The 10,201-nt window shown below is 36.7% G+C and overlaps 1 long non-coding RNA gene across 1 annotated transcript; it reads left to right on the forward strand.

The window, feature by feature from the left end:
* The first annotated feature begins 351 nt into the window (after positions 1–351).
* LOC116406958 lies at positions 352–7,703 on the forward strand. Its single transcript, XR_004219924.1, has 2 exons — positions 352–2,371; positions 7,637–7,703. It is a non-coding gene; the product is annotated as an uncharacterized LOC116406958 (long non-coding RNA).
* The last annotated feature ends 2,498 nt before the right edge of the window (positions 7,704–10,201 follow it).

Consider the following 10,201-nt stretch of genomic DNA (forward strand, 5'->3'; position numbering starts at 1 on the left):
GACATTTTAATATAATCTGGCCTTCACACATGCTGTACGAGAATTAATTTGCCATTTATATGTAACAAGTTAACCAGCGCTGAGTAAAAGGATTTACTTTGCATTGTCAGCAGGGGTCAGGGTTCTAGGTAAGTAGATTAATCATGTAATGTGTAACCATACAGTAGAGGGTACTCAGCTGTTGAATAACAGGTTCTAACCATTTTTTCAATAAATGCTTCTTAACCATAAATTTTTTTACATAGGGTCCTATTTTGTTTATTAACGTTATACTGGAGTGTTCCGGACCTGCTTGATTTTGACTCTTCTAACCTCTGATCATCCTTTTCAGCATGTCTGCTTCTTCTTAAGTGCTCCTAAAGTAGTTTTAGTTCTAATATTGGGCACTGAAGGCAGATTTTGATATACAATAAAAAAATACTACAGTAACTAGCAAAGCCCAGGGACAAAAATAAGGATATTGCTTAATGTCTTTAAAACTATGCAAACGTCAAATTAAAAAAGTTAGTGGATTAACAGCAGCATTTGCATGACAGGCAGGATAACCACTTACAGGGAGTGACAAGCAAATCTGTTCCGTTTCGCCATAAAATTTGCGAAACACATTTGTCGCCCGCGTCTTTTTTTGGCGCAACCACGTCATGCCCAATTTTTCCGCAGAAAATCTTCACAGAATTTTTGCAAACAATTTGCCAATGGCGAAATGTGGAAATTCGCTGTGAATCCATGCCTGGTGAAAAAATTCGCTCATCACCACTTGCAGGTTGATTTGCCACAGATACAGTATGTCTAGGTTTCCTGAATGGCTGCAGATTTTTTGTAATTTTAAGGATCCAATGGATTGATTTAAGCAAACTATTCTTAAACGTCCGCCCCCCAAAAATATATATATGCTTTCTAGACTATAAAATGTGCTTTCTTTTATAAGTAAAATAATTCTATTTACATATGTGGTTTTTAGGTATTTACTGTATCTGAAGCTACATATCTAGTATTTGTCAAGGAAAAGCAAGTCAGACATATAAGCTTCCCAAACTTTTGCTGTGCTATTGATCCCTTTACCACTTTCATTTTATGTACCCTATGATATATCCCATCTTTTATCTATTGCATTCTAATTGGCTTTTGCCACATTTTGAAGCATTAGCAGAACTTTTTCTCAAAGCAACAGCAAAACTTCCTCAATTGCATATTTGTAAATTGTTTCGATGACAACAAAACAACAGAATTTCTAAATGTCAAATATTACTGAAGCATGTCACTTATAACTGACGCTGAAGAGAAAACCCTGGGATTGGGAAAGATTTATGCCTTAACTATGGGGGTGGAAATCCTTCAAACTGTATGCTTATTTTAGCACTTCATTACAGTTGTTTACACTGCAGCACAAATAACACATTTAGAAATAAGCATCTTTAATACAACTAAACGATTGTGCCTTAGTGAGTAAACTGCAAAAACAATTATATAAATTGCTCCGTATGTTATTTGCAAGAGTTATGTTGTGTGGACACTATAGTTATAATAATTTCCCCAGCAAAGAAAGTGGATGTAGAAAACAGCAAAGAACAGATGCATGTAGAGAATTAAGTAACCCTTTGCTACAGATAAACTCTACAGTATATGAAGTATTATACAGGCCAGGCATTTTGCCTTGCATTCCCCTCTGGTGCCATTCTCCTGCGTTCTACAACTGTGGGTAGGGGGCAGGAAGGATTACACCCTTACCCTCATGAATACAGTGCTGCCGAATGCTGGCAGTCCTGTATCCATTGAGAAAGTGCTGGTCACCATTCTGCAGTGCATTGTGCAAAAATGCAAAACACATGGTCGCTTGCACTCATTTTTTGCACTTTGTACCTTTTCTGCACTTGCAAACAAGCTCTATACTTTCTGTTTGACACTGGTTACCCAATACATCTGGAATAAGATACCACACACACTAAAAGCATGCATATTCCATAGGTGAGAGCTTGCACCTGAAGGGTTTATTGCTTGTTCCTATCAGCCCTAAGTGGCATTTTCTTTCCGACACTTGGCTTTGTAACTGGGAATGAATAACACCTACAGGAATGTATCAGTTATATATCAGTACACCAATAGGGATGATCAAACTTTTTTGACCAGTACAGTTTTGCATTGAAATTCAAAGCAAACAGGTAGAAACAAGCAAGGTATGTTATGCCTAAAAAGAAATACAGATGTTCTTATTGGCTCCTTGTCTTCCACGTCAACCAATAGGATTAGCGCTCACCTCCTTTCTATCTTGGGAGCTGTCGGAGCACCATGTTTGGAAGAATTTTGCAACATGCGAGCCTTTTTTTCTATGAAGAGGAGTTGTAGCATGGTGGAAGAGAGCTTCTCTAACAAGGTATATGCTTTTAAAAAATACCTTACTGCAATGGGATTTTGCCTTCACATTGACTTAAGTATTGTATTACCATTATGTAGCACATTTTATTTTATACCAACCTTTTGTGGGCAGACCCTTATAGTTTCACACAAAGTTTGAAATACAACCTATACTTTTAATTTACAGTATCTTTCACTTTATCAGTGCAAAGAATTCTTTTTTTTACCATATAACGTTTGTATCCCACAATTCATCAAACTAAGCCAAGTGAAACAGAAAGAATCATATGCTTGTCTTATTATCTTTTTGAAGCAGATGAACAACTTGTTATTTAAAACATGACATAAAAGCAGTCTTTTGTTTTTGCACAGTTTCAACATTGTTTTTTTATCACTATTATCAAGAGAAACAGAAATGTTTCTGAATCCCCATATATTAGAACAACACAAAATGTGCCTTGCCAAGGTTTCCATGCAAATTAGTCAATAACAGGCAAAACAGATATATGTTAAATATATTTTCAACTGGCTTTTTTTTTTTTATCATAAAACAGTTTAAAAAACTGAGATTAAGATGAATTGTTTCTTAAGAGGCACTAGACAGTAGTGAATCAAGTGGTGTCTCAAGCAAATTAAAGGTGAAGCTTGTTTATAATGCAGCTCATGCTTTGCCAACTTTAGAGACTTTAGTTTATAACCCTATAGTCCCTTGAGATGCTGCTGAGCTATAACTTTCTGCATCTCCCCACTGCCTTTAGCTGTCATGGTAAGCTGGCATTGGATTTGCTCCAGGGAGGCAGAAATGTTCAGCATTGCTGCTCTCTGGTTTTTGTGTGCAAGTTAACACCTTCTTAAACTTTCTATTGTTAGCAGAATTTGTTGGGTACTGTCATTCTGAACCCTAGAGACTTGCGTAAGTTTGTGTAAGTTTCATCTTGTATTATACCCATCCTTGGCAGCTCCCATACATCTAATTTGTTTGTTGAATGGAAAAAGAATTGTGACTCAACTTCTACAAAGGAATGCAGAGGTCAGTACAGCAGCTCTGAAAACAAACATGACCCATGCATCACCCTACACTCGCTCACCTCACTCACCAATAAAAACTGCCTGACAATATCATTGTTGGAAATGATAATGGCCACAACTTTATTTAATAATACAAACAGTGCAACATAATTGAATACAATACAAAATGGCAAACATGTATAAACATAATCAATATATAACCATAAGTGCAAAACATTACCATGCCCAAAACACTGACAGAGCCCCTTGCCAGTCTGCCCTTCCACAACCAACCTAAGCCGTGCTATCCTCCAGCCGCCCAATCCCTAGCTCGGAGGATACCCGCCACCAATCCGGGACCTATCCGGTCCCCTTTTCTCCTTAGCCATGTTAGTACCCACCCTGCGCTTTATAGTGCACCATTTGTATTCTGTCCACCAATAGTCACCCACCTTAGGGGTTAAACCATCCACTATACCTGATCTGGCATACCAGAACAAGCTTCTCGCCCCCCCCCCCCCCCGCAGACTGACAAGGACCCTCCAAAGCTGTGACAACTACCATGATGTTGATCATTCACGCCACTTTACCTAGTCTCACCCAAGTTTTTCCCTACTAGCAAACTAAACCCTTGTACCCCTCAACCTTTCAAGGCCACATATGTGACAACTAGAAAACAATAAATTAAAACAAAAAAGAACCAACCCCCAGCTAAGGGAGGGTGGGTTTCCTCTGCTGCTTCCACAAAATGGTAGATAGCCAACCCTCATTAACACTCCTATATACCCTTCTCTGCCCCCCCTTTTACACTCCCCTTTTATTTAAATCTACACTATCTCCCACTCGTAAAGCTGGGCTGGGTCATGCAGCCCCTCCTCTGACCCTGCTGCTCCAGGGCTAACATGATGGTTAATTAGTTCCCAATAAAATTAAACATAGTGGGGCTCATTTATCAATGCATGACAGCACATAAACCGACGCAATTATGATTATGCGCCATTTTGTGGGCACACACATTTGCATATGCGTTACATTGCGTTGGTTCATTTATTTGTCCGCCAGTTCTTTTTATGCGCATGTCGCAAATACTGGGCAATAATGTCGCAAACAACTACATGTTTTTTGGGGGTGTGGCTAGGGGTGTGTTTTAAGTGCCCAATTTTTGCGAGAGTGCGCCCTTTGCGCCTATATATGTGCTTTTTGCGCGTATATAGGGGCAGATTTGCGCAGGCACGGCTGCATCAAAATCTTTATGCCTGTTCATTTGTGGCGTATTTCTGACTGCATGTTCTTCAACATTTGCGCTAGTATATTCACAGATTTGCGCTACAATAAACTAATTTAGGTAAGTCATTAATAAAACCATGTTAATGTTAATTTATGATATGTTGATTAGCATTATTAGAAAAATATAATTGTTAATTTGTTTACAATGTGTTAATAACAGTTACCCCTTTTTTTAACTTTGTTCTTATCTATAAAGGCAGTTTCCCTTGTTAATGTGATGGAGCCTTTCATATCTTTTTTCCATTTAAACACCAACTGACTAGGTTGTTAAGTTAGGAAGCATGTCGTTGGTACGGGTTCATAAGAGCATTAGCTTGCACCATCTATGCACACAATTTATGACAAGTTTTGCGTTGTCATATGTGCAGTTTTGCGACATTATATGTGCATGTTTGTATGGCGCAGCAGTTTGCGCCAACACTAGCGCATAAAACTTTAAGCGACCGTGTTTGCGCTATACTGTTAAATATGCTTATGCGCAGGGCAAAAGTTTTGCCTCTGCGACTATTATAGCACTGCGATGCGTTGGTAAATGAGCCCCAGTGTGTGTAAATGTGATAGGGTCTGTATAGATTGTAGGCTTTACTGGGTCAGGGACTGATGTGAAGGGACCAGATATGTTTGCACTATGCAAATAAAGCATAATAATAATACATTTCCCAATATACTTGTTGCTACAGTTACAAAATTACCAAAGCATGAATGACTTATTTATGAAATGCAGTTTGTATCGGGGATTAAAGATTCAGGTGGTTGTTAGTCCTCGGAAAAGCCACTGAGCTGCGCCAAGTACTGACACCCATTTAAAATAAATGCGTTTAATTGAACAAATCACTCAAACACATCCAGACAAATGAAAGGGTTGTTAAGTAGGAAAACATTGGACTACAAAGAATTATTCAGGATAAATCTGCCCCATAATAATTTAGATATAGAATATTTTGGGTACCCCTTTTTTAAGATGTAGTATGATCAGTGCTATACATTAAAAACTTTAAATCCTTTTATTAGCTGTAAGGTAGTAGTGAGGAAGTAGAGAGCAGCTTTTACACCATTTATGTTGGGGAAATTAAAGACTCTATAATGTAGGAGATGGGTTTCATAATTTGTCTTTCTTGCAAAAGAATTTTTTGCCAACCGTTCTTTAAATAAACATGCATAATTTTTAAAGATATGTGAATTATATATTAGAAATCCCTTACCGCACACAGTAGCGGACAGTCTTTAGTCACCTTTTCATTCTCTGTAACCTTTCTAATGTCTGGGCACAACTTACAACTATTAAAGCAATGAAGTGTCACTAGAAGCTTGCGGATTTTCTTGTCTGGCCTTTGCATTATCAGTTTCTGTGGGCTTTATTTTTCACAACATGAGCACTCTTAAAATTTTATAGGAGGAAAGAATAAAAAGAAATGTCAAGGACATAAGATTAGATGTGTAGAAAGAAGGAGATGCTTAGAAAAAATGTGTGTCTGCCCTTATCTGTGTAGAAATGGCAATTACATGTGGATTAGTGATGCTTTTATCATAAGCAGTGAGGAGCGAATCTGGGGCATTTCAATTTGCTGGAAAAGATTCACAAAATGGCAAAAAAAAAAAACATTTGTCATGCGCATCAAAAAAAAATGACGCACGCAACTTTTTTGACGCAAAATTTTATTAACACCAACAAATTTGTTTTGACGCGGCTGACAATTTTTTGACATGCTGCAAATTTTTCCGGGATAAATTTTGTCACCCATTTCGAAAAACAATCCGCCAATGGCAAAACACAGAAATTCGCCCAAATCCATGCAAAACACATACACAGCCATGTAGTACTGCAGTAAGCATGTTTTGAGGCATATTATTTTATGGATATTTCTGTCAAATGTTGCTTGTTATTTTGCCATAGAAGGACCTTACCACAGACAATATATTCATCTGTAAATAAGGGTTCCAGTTTCATATAATGCCTTATATTCACTTTTGCCTCTTTAGGTATTAGAACTTGTTTACTCCTGAATATAATGCCAGAAGCTGTTTTGTTTTATATCCCACAGAACCCTATTATGAATGTCCAGGAATCCTGCTCACATCAGTGAACTAAGCAGGCCTGAAGTCATTTAATCATTAGAATGTCATAAACAAAAATACCAAAAGGGTTGTATGTAGACTAGTACTTTATTATACTACTTAAAACACTCTAGTGAGTTAATGGGATTATTAAAAGAAGCAACAATTGTTTCCCTTGAAAAAGGTAGAATACAATAATTGCAATCAGCAAAAAAATCATGGTTTTAGGAACTCATCCATCTTGAGCATGTTATGTATAAAGAGCATATACTGTACCTTACAGACAAAGAGAGGGGAGAGGAGGTATATAGTTAAACCAGCATGGATAATGTTTGTAAATGAATGGATAAAACCTACACAATTTAATTTTTAAATGTTTTTCCCTTCCTGGAAAATTGCAACCTCTGTTGTCAAACAGTCAGGTGTAAGAAATGAGCAAAAGCTAATGGACACTCTCATTACCCTTGGCTGGAGCAAATTACATACAAATCTTATCTGCTTCAGCAAGCCACAGTAATGGTTCTATTAAGCACTAGTCTTAATAACGTCTCTCTGCATAAAGGAATGCTCACAGTGGCCCAGAGGATGCTCTCACAAGACAAATGCTTTATCTGTAAAATGCTCTTATGTACCTGAAAGTCTGAGGTTAACATCTCTCTGCAGAGATGGGATTAGCCCGCTCTTTTTTTATTTTTCCTTTGGACTGCAAGCCGTAAGGCCAGGGCTTCGTGTTCTAATAACATTTTCTGTTGGCAAGAATGGACTAAACCTAAACCTTGATTCAATGACTGTAAAAGAACGGCAGAGCAATGTGCAGCAAACTACTATAATATTCTAAACAGAGGCTATAATATGCACTGTAATGTAATATATGCACTGTAATGTCAGATATATATGAGAAGGCTCAAGAAATCCTATTTTTGTTTTCTGCTAGGATCCAGAATCACTGATGTCCAAAGAAAAGAATGTATCTTAACCTCAAAATTGTCAAAAAAAAAAAAGAAAAAAAAAAGATTTTGATATTATCAGAGAAGCTCGGACTATAAAGATAGTGCCTTTGTTACAAATGTGGACATTCACTGAGAGGCATATGGATTTAATATGTCAAGACATGATTTATAATAAACTTTGTAAGCATTTGTTTTGCTCTTACAACATTATCCCTCTGTACTGTGCATTTAAAGATCCTGCTGTTCCCTTATCAACGCTCCCTTCAAATAGGTGAAGATGAGCTGGCAAAGAATAAAGGGCACTTTAGTGAAAACATAAATTGCTTTAGAAGTACAATCCCTATAGAGCGAGGAGCATCAAGGGAAATATGTTCTTTGTCTAAGAAGCTTGTTCCTGTTTTCTGGCTCTCATGGGAGTCTTTAACCTGTCATTTCAAGGAAAGGCCTAGGAATGGACCACAGCATTTCAGTGTTATGATAAGCTGTTCTGGGAACACAAGAGAAGTCTAAAAAAACTTGGGATCTCTTTACACTGTAGCCTTTTCTTGCAACATAAACCTTCTCCAGGAATTTCAAGGACACAGGGCAATCTGCGGACTCTCTGATGCCTAAGGGTTGTGGTCTGCTGGCACGGTTCATTGTGGGGCCAACTTCTCTATGGTAAACAGATACCATAGCTTCTATTTAATAAACCATAATGCAATGGGTGTGGGACACATTTATGTAGAATTATGAGTGTGGCTAGCCTTAAGATCTGAATATTTCTTCAGTAAGTATTCATGTATTATTTATTCACCAACATAATTTGTAGTTTTGTTCAATGAAAAGAAGGGTGTAAACAAGCAAAACATTAACTACAGATCATAATATCAAAGTTAAGGAGACCTTTGTCATGAGACGTTATGTAGTGTTTTTATTTTAACAAATTACATACTTTAAAGAGCAGAATTTATTATCATTTTATCTACTTATACAAGGTATTGTGCGCAGAATATACCATTTTTACTAGGTTTAAATACAACTTTTTTTGTTTGAACACGGGGGATTTTTGCTTTAAAGCCTACAAAAATTCCTCTGTCATGCCAAGCCATATTGATATTAAAACAGAAAAACTATAAAAGCTACTAAAAATCACCAAGTAACTGGGTGATCCATATGATGGCACTAGAATGGACTTTGAATATCTTTATTATTTAGTGTGAGAGGGATATTCTATTTATAATTACAACAATTAAACCCAGTAACCCTGGCAAATGATTACACGCGCACCATGATACATATTATCCCCACAAGTCACCTGAAAGCAACAAAAATAACCTTAATCTTAACATCTACTGTATTCTGATTTCATCAATGTATTAGTCATTTAAAGCAAATATAGATCTAATTTTTTTGTCTGATACTTTTCCTTTAAATAGAAAGCAGAGAGATTGTGGTTTATTCGACATGCTGAACACAGAGGCTCTGCATTTCCATTCTTAGTTATGAATCTGTACTGCAATATCGCTTGCTTCCTCTGAGGCAATCTCCATAAACCTCAGTGGAAGAATATTATCTATTACTGGACAATATAGGGCAATATTTTACTAAAGTCAATGAAGTGAAGCAGTATGGCACCACCATTTATACAAATAAAGGCAATAATGCAGAAGATGAATGTTTTATGCATACAATATACTACAGTCTATGTTTACTCTTTTGAGTGAGGGGAAAAAGAAAACAAATCTTATGTATAAGAAATCTACAGTTTTCTTTTTTTTTTATTTTAACATTTAAATTTTAGAACTTATTCAGTACTCTGATAATTCTGTTTATTCTTAAATTGTAAATTGTGGGACAGGGACCTTCTGCATCTCTTGCAATTAATCTTTTTAATTGTATATATTTATTTATTGTTATGCTTGGGCTCCCTGTTTGTACCTTTATTGTATTGTAAAAATGTTCAGAGCTGCATATGTATGCAGCACTATATAAATATACACACTTGTAACAGTAAAATTATCTACACAAAAGAAACATTTGCTTCTCTAAGAAAAAAACTCACCCAGACAGATTTTCTTTGGGTCAAGTATATTATACCAATGTAAAGTGCTTGTTGACAGCTTGACATGGATGGAGCCTTTTGTCTAGTGGAGACTATAGGGAATTGCACCTTTACAGTGGACAAGACTTTAAGGTATTACAAAGCTATCCATTTGCAGCCTTCACAGTGATGAATGAGGTCCTAGCAGATGTCTTGCAGAGAGAGAGAGAAAGAAAGACTGCAAGAACATTGGGGGAATTCACATGTGTCTGCCCTTGCTCCTCATTTCTAATTGGGCGAGGCAGGTGAGAAGAAAGAACTGTTTTAATAAAATCCATCTGTTCTTCTGACTTTTTAGAAATAGATTTCACAAAGGTCAGAAAAGTTGCAAATATTTAGGAGGAGTTAAAAAAGCAAATCAAATTTGGCTTTGTTTCAGCTCCTGAAGAAATCGCTTTTGTTTATGCTTTAAGAGCATAATATTAATGCCACTCTATTCAGTGTCTAACAGTCAACATGCCCTCTT

The sequence above is a fragment of the Xenopus tropicalis genome, chromosome 8 (assembly GCF_000004195.4).
Source record: "Xenopus tropicalis strain Nigerian chromosome 8, UCB_Xtro_10.0, whole genome shotgun sequence".
In the NCBI taxonomy this organism is placed as follows: Eukaryota; Metazoa; Chordata; class Amphibia; order Anura; family Pipidae; genus Xenopus; species Xenopus tropicalis.